Below are 13,532 nucleotides of genomic sequence, written 5' to 3' on the forward strand. Positions count from 1 at the left end.
ATATATCTCATAAGTTAGGACTAGCACCATCATCTTTTTGAAGATTTCACTGGTGAAAAAGATTAATAATCTGACTGCTATTCCTACACTGTAAAAGCAGTCTTTCAAGCTGTTCAGTAAGGTTCTGTTTTCATTATCTGTCTTTATAGCGAAAAATATCACTAGTAGGTACTTCTCATGTGTTTTCCTCTATGTAAGGTAACAAATGCAAGCAGCAAATGAAAATTTAGGAAATTGCATTAAAAAAAAAAAATGACATTCACTAAATGCACCAAAACCTGTTTAAAAAAAAAAAAAAGTGTTAAAGTGAAGCTATAGCTAGATATGGATAGGATGGTTGCAGTAGCAGTCTGGATAGAACATAATACTGTAGGACTGAGCTAGATTTAGATCCTGCTTGTTATGTTTATTGAAAATCTAAAAGAAAAAAAAATGCATGTAAAACATATTGCTTTGAATGCTGGTAGTGCTAGAGCTGTCAAAATCATAGGTACCAGAGAAATCATCGATACAGGGTGACCTAGCTCACACCCTAAGTTAGGTGCAAAGAGTAACAGGATTTCATGTGAGCAAGTATACTGTCTTTAATAGGAATACTACCCTCATTTAGGAATAAGTGATTCTGTTTATATTGACAGGATGGAAGCTTCACTGTGGCAGTCTGTGACTTCTGAGAATTGTCCAGTCTGCATTTTCCACTACAATCATAAAAATTTCTTTTGTCTTTTAATTTATTAGTCAACTGTTTGTGTTATATTTGCCTAAAAATATATCCCAGTTTCCTAATAATATGTAATACTGCAATATATTTTTTCTGCAACCTATAAATTACAAATCTAAGGTTGCCTTGCAACTTCAGTGAAGAATTTCCAGGATACAAATCTTAAAATATTTATATAATTTGCTGGGTTTACATATAATAAGTAATATGTTAATAGGGACAACTATGTAGGAACAGTAAAATTAAATTAGAAATATTTTTGAGATTCTCAACGACTATACATTCTGTCATTATTTTCACAGACATTCTGACAGATTATTTTTATTTTTATTTTTTGCTTTACATGTGTAATTTACTTGACAGTATGAAGCAAAATTCAGGCATTTGCACTCCTGATAAAAGATGTAAATCACTTTCATCCTTACAGTATCATACTGTGCACAACTTAAATTGTTATGCAACACACAAGCAGTGGGGAACAAGGCCTACATATTTCTAATTAAATTTTCCAAGTACACTGAAGTGTTTCAGGCTTTTGTTTTAAGCAATTGTCCCATTTTTATTTTGACACCTACATAAGAACTGTTCTTTCATCCTCCTTCTCCTCTGTTTAACCACTTGCTTTATTTAGCATCTTTGTGAACACAGTTTCTTTGCTTTCAGCCTGGTACGCGTGGGATGAGCACCTCCCGCTCTGAGAAATACTTCTATGGAAAAAGAAAAAGGCACACCCACATAGCTTCACCCCCGCACACACACATCTCAAGGTGACACACCATGTCAACATTTCAGAAATGCTAAAAAAAATATAACATTGCTTCCGATAAAAATAGACTTCCCCTGCTCTCTGCTCGTTCTGGCCACAGCTGCTGCTGCCCGCTCTGCCCCCTGCCATGACCACATCATCTCTCCTCCTGGAGAGAAAGGAGTAGGAGGTGACAGCACTTAAGGCAGGCACATTTGCCTCTGCTTAGTAAAAAAATGCTCTGCATTTGATACCGTCCTCACATCTCTTGGCATACTGTTATCACATCATATTTTGCAACTACATATATTTCCATCTGGTCCAGGGCCATTAGACATACAAAGAGAAAAAAAAAATGAGCTTTTATATTTTTAAAAGCATAATATTTCAATATATTTCTTGGAAAGTAAATCTCAGATATATAGAGGTATAAATGAGTGCAAACCAACTTCCTAGGATTTAAAGGATCAAGAAACTGAAAAGAAATTCTGCAACAGAGAAATTGATTAAGTTCAGGATTCCATTTTGAAGGGAAAATAAAATAATTCTGTATTTTTTTTCCTTACAGCAGGGAACTAAAAATCAAAATAAATGTTACGTAAAAGCCTGGTCTTCATTCTTTTGGCTAGAAAATTTCAGATTTTCTATTTTTGGTTCCTGTCCTATCCACTTCTGGTATTGTTTTTGTTTTTGTTTTGTTTTGTTTTTTCATTCTTTTGGTCTCGAGCTAGAGGTGTTTCTTCACTGGAAAGTTACTTAAATATTTCGACTTGTTTTCAGCTAGATTAATCATTTTTAAAGTCAGTATATGTGACATTTTAATTACCATTCATCGTGAGTTTCACCAGTTCCAGATTTTAAATCTTATGCAAGGTTCCAGAGTTTCACTCCGGACTACAGAAATATTTCGTAAATTCTTTCTGATTTAAAACCATATTTTAAAAAATAGAAATAAATAAACAAAAAATAAAAAATCACACTTCAGCATTTGTACTGCAACATCAGCTGAGTAAAATAAAATGTACTGAAGGACTTAGGCATTTTTCTGACTTTGCATGTTTTTTGCTTTTCTGTGGTTAAGCACCGCCAGTGGAGGTGTTATACAGAGTTACACTAGCTGCTGCAGGCCAGTGGGCCAGTGTACACAATGACGAGAAATTAACATGGTGAGTTACAGCATGCCTTCAACCATCCCAGCACACGGGTATTTTCTATGTGCTCCGAGGTACCTCAAAGTCAGGACAAGCTCATATCACTCAGACTGATGATAACAGAACTATCTTCAGAGTAAGCCACCCTTAGGAAGGAATATTATCCATCAGAAATAACAAATGACCTTAACAGATTTTTCAAAACAGCAAAGCTAACTTAGCTCTATGGCAGAGAGAGATTCCCAGGTTTGCTGAAGGTTGGTTTATGTACTAGAGGAGTTGTCTTCCTCTGCTAAGAGGAAGTGACAAAATAAATTGCAGATGAAAAAGAGTCTCAAAATTTTCTGAAGATGAACTTTCTCCAGGGCTTTCTAGCAACAAGAAAATCAACTTTCAGATTAGAAAATATTTCAAGAGTGACCCTTTCACCCTTTCAGAATAGGCTAGATTTGGAATTGCATTTAGCTCCCAAACTAACATCTTGCATGCACATACCATGTAATTTTGTGGAGTCTTTAAAAAATGGTTTTGTCTGTTTTTGGATGAAGCAGGGAAATGTGGATGCATAGCTATTATATAAGTTGGGCCAATAAAGATCTTAATTTCTTATGAGCTACCAGTACCAGTTCTACAATCGGACTCAAAAAACAGCACTAGTAACATGTTTGAAAAGAATTTTTCCAACAGCGAGTTATTCAGGTTGCAGAAGTTAAGAGGAAGGTATTTATAGCCCTATACTTTTAAGACATACCTTTAAGTTGTTATATTGTGACAATTTGGTGAATCTGTCTGTACCAATTATTAATTCTGCATGAACATGAAAACAGCACATGATTTTAATTCATCTGCCAATTCCAGTTTGTCTGCATATATTGCACCACCATTTGTTGTTATTTTACTCTTTTAAACTGAACTTTAGCTACCTGAAATGCAAAGAAAGGAAGAAGCCAAAGAGAAGGAGAGAGAGAGAGTACAGTAGGTACAAACATTTCTGAGCAAGGAAAAATTTGATTGTTGGGAAATAAATCATATGAAAAGAATATAAAATGCATTATCATAGGACTTGACTGCAGGAGGTCTTGAAGCTATAAGAGGTCAGAATTTCAGATTTTTGTCTTCTCCAGGAATTTCATCAGTTCAGAGTTAAGGGAATTTGCCCACAATAGCAGTTCAATGAATGTCTAGAAATGGCATAGGATACTGTGCTCAGCCTTCACTTATTGTTAATGATCCATATTTTCTCATTGTGGATGAAAATAAATATTATGCTGGGAAACTGTGTGTCACAACACCTGTCTGTGTGTGTATGTGTGTGTGTGTGTACGTGCATGCACGCATGTGCATGTGTGTATTTTGTGTCTCCCTGCTCATATCTCCCATAGAACAGAGGACATCACATTTTAAGTCATATAGGGCAGAAAAGGCAGAGGAGAGAGGAAGGGAAAGGGTGTGAAAAGGTAAAGTGGCTCCTAAGAACAAATGTATTTTCAAATATATTCCCTCTGATGTTTCTCAGGGGGGAAAGTCAAAGGGGTTAAGTCAATGGACAGCGTATATACAGCCTCATAAGCATTATAATGCCCTGGAGCACAACATGAAGATGTACAGGATTTTTTTTCTGTTTGTTTGTTGTGTGTTTGTTGTTGTCATTGTTTCCCTGCACCTCAGAACATATTTATTACTTTTAATGGATTGTTTCATGAACTGAAACTGTAGTGAAGTATTTCACAATAAGTTTGTTAGACAGTTTGGTACCAAGCAAGAAAAATAAAAGAAATCAATATATCATCAATGTTCTACTTTGAATATTTCCATTTCTTTTTGTTTTTAGTAAGTTATAAATTATATTCCCTGTCTGACAGGCCAGCTGAAAGAAAAGTTCATCATTAGAAATATAAGTAGTAGAAAGAGGTTCTACAGATGGGAAAAATTCAGAGCTTAAAATATTAATCACCTCTCAATAATTTCCGTCAAAGTATTTTGTAAGTTTAATTACCTGAATCTGTAATTCCATTTACCTTCTGCTTTTCACCTACCTCTATTCATTCCATAACTTAACATGTATTTCTCCAAATAAAATATTATTGTCTGTCCTATATAAATTATTACTATATCTCCTTAATTTCAAATGTTTTAAGGCTGTCACTGTTCACTTTCTATTTTCCACTGCAATTGCATCCTATAGTGATTTCCAAATTCCATTACCTCAAAATTTCATCCATCACATTTACACTTGTAGAAATAAACCCCAAAGTCATAAAACTCTTGGATCTAGATCTGGGTGTCACAGAAGTAATTGCTGATACCAGAGATAATTGAAATGATAATTAAGTTGAAATTCACAGTGATTCCTGCAGTGGCATAGAATTGGGGATTAGTAGCTGGGAAAATGAAGTATTCTTGGCTTACAGAGGCAGGGGAATACTTGAAAAAGAAATCCTCTAGATTCAATTTCAGGTTGGTTTTCCTTTCCTAATTGCATCCCTGTGTGCTTGGACAATCTTCTAAGGTTCCTGCCATGTTACCTGCCACTGCTTCCGTTTCTTCTATGCTCTTTTTTTATGCTTCAGTTTAGTTGGGATCTTCTTGTTCACCCGTGCAGGCCATCTGGCATTTTTGCTCAATTCCTGCTTGTCTGAATGGAATGTTAGAAGAAGCTATACTTAAAAATCAGCAAGATCTCCCCCAGCCCTCTTTTCTCCATTACCCATTGGATTCTTCTAAGCAGATCTCTGAATAGACCAAAGTCTGGTCTTCTGAAGCCCAGAGTTGTGATCCTGCTTTTTTACTTTTAACACTTTTAAATGGGATCATGAACTCCACCACCACATGGTCACTGCAGAAAATGTTGCCTTTGATCATCATGACCACAAGTTCATCTTTTTCTGTAAGTCTGAGGTTCAGCAGACTGCCTCCTCTCACCAGCTACTTAATCACCTGTGGGAGGAATTTATCATCAATGTATTCCAGAAACCTCCAGAAATGTTTGTGCTCTTCTGTGTTGCCCCTCCATAGATACCAGGCAGTTTAATACTCCCATGAGGACCAGAAAATGGCAGGATGCAGTTTGAAGGAGGCCTCATCTACTTATTCCTCAGAAGTATGTTGGTAGCAGACACCCATCACAGCATCACCCATGTTGGTCTGCTTACTAATCCTGGCCCATTATCTCTCAGATGGCTTGTCATCCACCCTAGACAGAACTTCCTGCATTCCCCGTGTTTTCTCACATAAATAACCCTCAAACAGAGTGTTAGACTAACCTGGCCTGTACTTCCTAAAGAACCCATATCCATCTATCGCAGCACTTGAGTCATGTGAGCCATCCCACCACTTCTCTGTGATCCCAACGAAATCTTAGTCCTACAACTGCACACATAGTTCAGATTCCTTGTTTGTTCCCCCTGCTATGTGCACTGGTGTACGAACATTTCATAAGGTCATTCTGATTTATAGAAAAGTGTGAGTTTCCCCCCAGTGCTGCCCCTCAGCATTTCCTTATTTTTGTGCATACATTTAGGGTAGTCATCCTTCTGCCTTGTCAACCCAGTCCAACGCCTTGCTCATTTGTGGGTTGTCATCTCTCTTTCCTGTCATTCCTGTTAAAGATCCCCTCATCAGTTTGGGGCTGCACAGCCTGTTGGCAAAGATGTTTTTTCCCCACTTGCTCAGTTGGATCCTGTCTCTTCCTAACAGTCCTTGATCATCAAAAAGGGTCCATGGTGATAAAAGCCAACACTGTTGTCAACACTAGCTATGCATCAGGTCCACAGAAAACCCTCCCTCCCTCTCGGGGCTTTTCCCTTCATCTGCAGGATCAAGACACCACCTAAGCCATGCATGTCCTTGACCACCACATCCAGCACCATGTAGTCATGCCTGGTCTCTTCTTGCCATGTTGTTGGTGCCTGTGTGGAAGAGCAGCTGAGGGTAGGAGTCTGATGACAGAGAAAGCCTTGGCAATTTCTCTGCAACAACTGAGTCAAGATCTAGTAAGCATTAAACCTCCCCAGACAGCAAGTTTTGTCAGCAGGTGAACAGATAAGAAGTGAGACTCATCCCCAAATTATCATACAGCAGCAGGTCAGTTAATAACTATAGTATCCAGCCAACATGCAATATATGTTCATTAAAACAATGCTCACAGGGAATGGATAAAACAACTCTTCAAAAGTATCTTATTTTGTTAAAAGCACACCACTCCTCATAGGTAATGAATGTTATCATTTTTCCTTAAGATTGTACATTCTGATAAAAACATAGTAAGTAAGAGTACTACTACTAGTTTTAAAAAACAACCAGACATTCAAAATGGTAAGGAGAAAGAGGAGGGGAGGGGAGGGGAGGGGAGGGGAGGGGAGGGGAGGGGAGGGGAGGGGAGGGGAGGAGAGGAGAGCAGAGCAGAGCAGAGCAGAGCAGAGCAGAGCAGAGCAGAGGATATAATAATAATAATAATAATAATAATAATAATAATAATAATAAAACAGTCTTGAGTAAAAGGGTCTGGATGTTATAATTGATTGCTAGCTTGATAGAATCAAAATCAGTTTCCAAAAGATTATTTTTATCATCTATATAAATCATGTACATATGTAAGACAAAGAAGAAATTATTCTGCTTCATTTAGCAATGTTAAGGCCTTAGATGGAACATTCTAGCTATCTTATTTTAATAAGGTAATATACAAATTGGAGACAATTCTAATGAGCACCAGAGTGGTGAAATTAAGAATCGTGATCTAAGTATAACACTTAACTGTTTGTTTAGTACGAAGAGATGACTGAATTCTGACAATAAGAGAGCCTTCCTTTTAGTTTTCAAAGGGAAGGACTATAATGAATGAGCTCAATATTAAACAAGAGATATCTAGGTTAGATGTAATGGGGAAAAAAAATCTCACTGCAAGACTGGTTAAGCACTAGAATGACTATGCAAGAATATTATGCATAAATTTCCAGTATGGGAATTGGTTAGAGATTATTCAGATATTCTTCCTCAGAATACAGAGATGGATGGGGTGAATGTGCAATGTCTCTTCCAGCCTGAATTTTCCACTGTTCTGTAATTCCTTTTGATCAAAGCTTTTCCTTTGGAAGGGAAGCTTTTCCTTCCACTCTACTCCAAAGAAGTGTTTTTGTGTGTGTGTGTGTGTTTTGTTGTTGTTGTTTTGGTTTGTTTGTTTGTTTGTTTGTTTTTTCTAGCCTTTTTTACTGAAGGGGCATCCAGCCCTTAGTTCTTCAGAGAAGATAAAAACAAAGAAAAGCAGTATTTAACATGTCAATAACCACAGCAGAGGTGTGGAAAACGCAGCTTCCCTTGGCTCCATCCTCTTTCTTTTTAATTAAGTGCTGACAATGTGGTTGACACTGTGTAAAATACAAACATAGTTCTTGGTCTGGGGATCTCAGAGTCTAAGAGCTGAGGAATGAAGATCCCTCAGGATTAGTTCTTGTTTCCATCTGCTTTAAAGGGATGATAATTTTTCACTGTAGACCTATGAATCACAATCTAAATTGAGACAGAGATAAATAGAAAGCAAGCTATTTCAGGTGAATAGGGACTTGAAAAAAAATCTATATAACGTACTCCTTTTGGCAGGCAGAAGACCATTAATATAGAAGTAAGTGCTGAGTGGCATGGATATCACCACACTAGCTAAGAATAGAAAAGCTGTCTCTGCTGTCACAGAAGAGGTTGATCACTATATTTAAAGTATGGGAGTACTTCATGGTACATCTGGCATTTAAACACCCTATTAATGAACTTCCATTCTTATTCAAAGTTACTAGCAAAACACATCCCCTGAGCAAATGATCCATTGCCAGTAACTAACTGAAACAAAAATTTACTCATAAATTTAAGAAAAAAAAATAATTTCAAACAGTTTAACAATAAAAACAATCATGCAACTATGCATAATTAACATTACAAGATGTAAAAGTTAGGAATATCAAAAGAATATTTCCCATTAAAGAATATCATCACTTTTTAAGTCAAACTAGTAATATTTTATCAACTAACTGAAATAAAGCTAATGAGAAAACAAACTTAAGATTCAAAATATTCAGAAATTCTTGTTCAGATTCAACAGATTTGAAAGGAAAATAAACACAGAACAGAAACATTCCAGGTAATTTTAAGTATATCCACTCTTTTTGTAAATTAACATACAACATTGGTCTGACAGTTGTATGGTAGCTTTCATTTTATATATCAATTTTCATTTTATATATCACTTTTTTTCTGATGAAGACTTTTGACTTTCTATCTAGATGTGTAGCATAGACATAGTGCATACGAGTGGAAAAATATCAGATTGTCATAGATAGATCAGGGTAGAGGCCCTACAGAGAGCTATTGATAGATTTAGATCTGGGCATTCACCAACCATATGAAATGTAATAAGTGCTGGATTCTGCACCTGGGGTGATGTAGTCCTGGGTGTTCATATAGGTTGGGGAAAAAGTGGCCAGAGTGCAGCCCTGTAGAGGAGGATATAGGGATTTCGGTTGACTCAGTATGATTCAACAATGTCTTCTGACACCCAAAGGGCCAACTGTATCCTGGGGTACATTAACTACAGTATAGCTAACCAGTTGAAAGAAGTGATTGTCCTGCCCTACTGTGCACTGGTACAGCCTCACCTTGAGTATTATGTGCAGTTTCGGGCACCAAAATATAAGCATGTAAAACTATTAAAATTTGTCCAAAGGAAGGCAACAGAGATGGTGAAGGGTCTAGAGAGCATGGCTTATGAGAAGCAGCTGAGGTCACTTGGTTTGTTCAGCTTGGAAAAGAGTGACAAGCTGACATGACAAGCTCTGGTGACAAGAGATAGGACACTAGGGAATAGTACGAAGCTGCGTCAGGTGAAGTTTAGATTGGATATTAGGAAAAGGTTCTTCACTGAGAGTGTGGCTGGGCAATAAAACAGGTTCTTCAGGAAAATGGTCATGATATCAAGCCTGTCAGTGTTCAAGAAGCATTTCAACAATGCTCTCAGACACATGGTTTAATTTTCAGGTGCTCCTGTGTGGAGCCAGGAGTTTAACTCAAAGAACCTTTTGGGTCCCTTCCAACTCAGTATATTCTATGATCTCTGTTAACTTTAAAATGCACAAGATAAATAATAAATAATGGTTACACAATCAATGGAAACTTAAATACCTTCAGTCCAGGGATTGTTACATTTTGATGCAATGGTACCTAGAGGACGAAGTACTAACAAGGCCATGTGGCTCTGAAGGATGTATAAATCACACAAAGCTAGGTGTACTTATTAATATTTCTCAAGGCAGAATGAATCAGAGGATAGTTTGTAGTCATGTAAGTGTAATCAATACAGTGTTTTGGTAATGTGGATAGTATTGCACTGAGCTGCATCCAAAAAAAATAAAAAATTAAAAAAAAAAAATCTCGTACTTTCACAATTGTAATACAGAAAAGGGCAAGATTAACATCATTGGCAATGATGGTCCAAAACTATAACCAAGTAGTAATGGCATATTATGGGCCTTCAACAAACATCACGGATTTTGGAGTGCAGTAGGAAAAAAGTTTTAAGTAGCAAGCCTATATTTAACCCAATAGGTTCAACAAAATATTGTACCTGGACGATGTTTTAAATGTAAATTATTGCTAATTTAGGTTGGGAACAAGACACAAATACACTTCAGCTTTTTAGAATTCTTAAGATCTTGATGTGAAAATACTAAGGAAATAATGTGTTTGAACCAAACAATTATCTATTGATATTGTCTTAACATTTCCTGTTTATATATCTTCATGATAATGCTCCATGGGGACAAGAATAGCTGAAAAAGAACAGACATAACGAAGAACTTAAAGGCAGATATGCAAGACAGGATGATAGGAGCAGACCTTCATTTCTGTTGAATAAATAATATAAGAGGCCAGAATAATTCCTCAAAATCATTTTCTGTGAATTGATACTTTCATAAAACTTTAAAAAATCCCTTCATAGATGTGTAACTGTTGTACTGATGAACTGAAGAGAGAAGAACCAAAGGACTGAAGACAGGTCTGCCAAAGGATCACCTAAACAAATAGATCAATGTCCCAGGTGTCTGTAGATGAGGAAATATTTGGACAAACCAGGAAAAGACAAAAGATATAATACAAAGATGGAATTTTGACAACTCCTCCTTCAATCCTTTTGTAAATTAAAACTATCCAATTATTAATTCCAAAGTGACAGAGATTGGAATTGGGAATGTCTCCTTTCTCTGAAAACAGCAAAGTTTTATCATCAAAAGAACAAGAAAGGGGGAAGGGGGAAGGGGGAAGGGGGAAGGGGGAAGGGGGAAGGGGGAAGGGAAGGGAAGGGAAGGGAAGGGAAGGGAAGGGAAGGGAAGGGAAGGGAAGGGAAGGGAAGGGAAGGGAAATGGGAAAAAAGGGGGAAAAGGAAAGAAGGAAAGGAAAGAAGGAAACGGAAAAGGAAAAGGAAAAGGAAAAGGAAAAGGAAAAGGAAAAGGAAAAGGAAAAGGAAAAGGAAAAGGAAAAGGAAAAGGAAAAGGAAAAGGAAAAGGAAAAGGAAAAGGAAAAGGAAAAGGAAAAGGAAAAAAAGGAAAAGGAAAAGGAAAAGGAAAAGGAAAAAAGAAAAGAAAGATTTCAGAATTCCTGCTGCCTCTTTCCTACAGTTAGGCACAAGACTGGCAATTATTTTATTTTATTTTATTTTATTTTATTTTATTTTATTTTGTTTTGTTTTGTTTTGTTTTATTTATTTTAATTTTGGTCAGCTTGCCAACTGAGCATTGTGGTATTTTAACATGGCCTTCGGAGATCACAGTCAAACATGTAACTCTTTACACACCTGACCAATGGATTAGTAGTGTACACCACTCCCTCAACTTTCTTTTATCTACAAGTAAAATTACAAAAATCATCAGCTTAAATGCTTTCTCTTCTGGGCAGTAAACATATGAAATAACGTCATTTTGGTACTCAGCAATCCCTGTATGTCTTCAACTCTAATGTTTCTTCCATTAGTAGTGACTTCACTGTCTATTCCTCACATTATATATGGTACTTAAAATCAGTCTTCAGCCATATATGTCTAAGAGCTATATATAAAGAACTACGGATTGCCCTTAAACTGTTCATTAAGGTGAAATATTGTGTTTAATGACCATTCCTACACAATCTTTACACCTTTTTAAAAATTGTAGAAGGAGTTATCTCTGAAAGTATGGGTTACATTTGTTTAGTGTAGGAGTGGCGTGACTCATAAAAATATAGGAATATTAAGAGAAAAAAGCTCTTGAATTCTGTTCTGAAAACCATTGGATGTATGCTTACACTACAGGATAAAAGAAGCGCTATATTCACACAGCTGGCAAATATCTTCCTGTGGGATAACTAGACTATTCTTAGCCAATATATTCATGTGTAGTAGTGGCAGAATGTACTCTCAAGTTCTGTGCAATTATGTTACAGAATTTCAGCATTGCATTTATTTGTAAAAATATCCTGTACCTATATAATATGTGAAGTTGTTATGCCCTAACTATTATTGCTTTTCTGTCTGTATCTCTGAGTAACTAACAACAAAGAAAGCAAAAACAACATTGTGCAGCCAGGGAGAGTTCTTTCTCATGTATTTCATGAATGTCATAGGAAATCTTAGCCAAAATTTAAGGCAGAAAGAAAAAAATATGTCCTAACATTTTTATTTTATCACCTAAAATAGTTCCAGGACTGCTTTGAAATGACATCTAGTAATAATAATAACAATAATAACATCATCATCAACAACAACAATAATAATAATAAATCACTTACTACAACAATTATATCAAAAAATTGATCTAAGTGGTGATTTATCACCAATTTTAGGGTCTTCCATCTGTCAGTGATACAATGAGGATAGTGCACTGGGAAAAGACCTCTGTAATGAGAACTATAACCTCCTCTGTGTCCTAGGATTTCAGGTCCTTGTGACAACTCAGTCATTCCCAATCAAAAAATTAAACTTTTCTCACTTTTCATTTTTTTTCCCTGATTGAAAATGAAGCTAGTTCACTAGCTTCACAGTGGGATGAACTGGTGTTCTGTGTCCAGAGAGTAATCCAAGAACAGAGTCCTAAATAAGAGTTTCTCTCTTGTTAACTCTCTCACAATGCTAAACTGTTGTGCCCTTTAATTCACTTAATAGCATCTTTAATTATATGAGAAATTGTAACAATTATGGAATTTTGATTTATAAAAACACCTTTAAGCTAAAGAGAAAGAAGTAGAGATGTCAAAATAATCATAAAAAGAAACTTGCTTAAAGTTTTTCAAATGCTAAACTTCTTTCTTTAAAAGCAAGTCGTGATCCCCAAACCTTTCTATCTGATTGGTCTTATGTGTCAGGGGCCTATTAACATTTCTGTGTGGATGGATCTAGAGATAGTACTGTAATAGATACTGACATATTTATTCATTGAGCATTAGTACTTGATCCTTCCTACTATGCAAATGAAAAATGTTGACAAATCAGAATCATGCCGATTTTACTCACTTTCTATTCACAATTTTTAAAAATTGTATACAAGGAATATGGGAAAGCAGAATCAGACTCATGACCTCTGTTAACTAACAGTAATGAAGCGCTAGAGCAACTTTGAACTGTTTGAGTGCAGAAGCATTCATTTTTTCACAAGCCAGCAAAAGTTAATCCAATATACTTTATCCAAATTTACATAACTGACAGCAGATATGATTACCATGTGCAGAACATTTTACTTCATACTTTAATCTAGTTAAGAAACTCCATCATGACTATAATGCCATTTGTAATTATTTCCATTTATTTCCACTCAGTGGAAATTCGATCATATATTCTATGTTTATATTCTGTTGCCAATTTTCATTGAGATCTGTGCCGCAAATAGAACATTGGCATACTTAC

General features: G+C 36.1%; 1 protein-coding gene across 4 annotated transcripts in view; it reads right to left on the minus strand.

Moving 5' to 3' along the window:
* CD226 (CD226 molecule) overlaps positions 1 to 13,532 on the minus strand; it is a 56,318-nt gene that overhangs the window by 19,274 nt on the left and 23,512 nt on the right. The window lies entirely within an intron of this gene.

This window comes from Anser anser (assembly GCF_964211835.1).
Source record: "Anser anser genome assembly, chromosome: 2".
NCBI lineage: Eukaryota > Metazoa > Chordata > Aves > Anseriformes > Anatidae > Anser > Anser anser.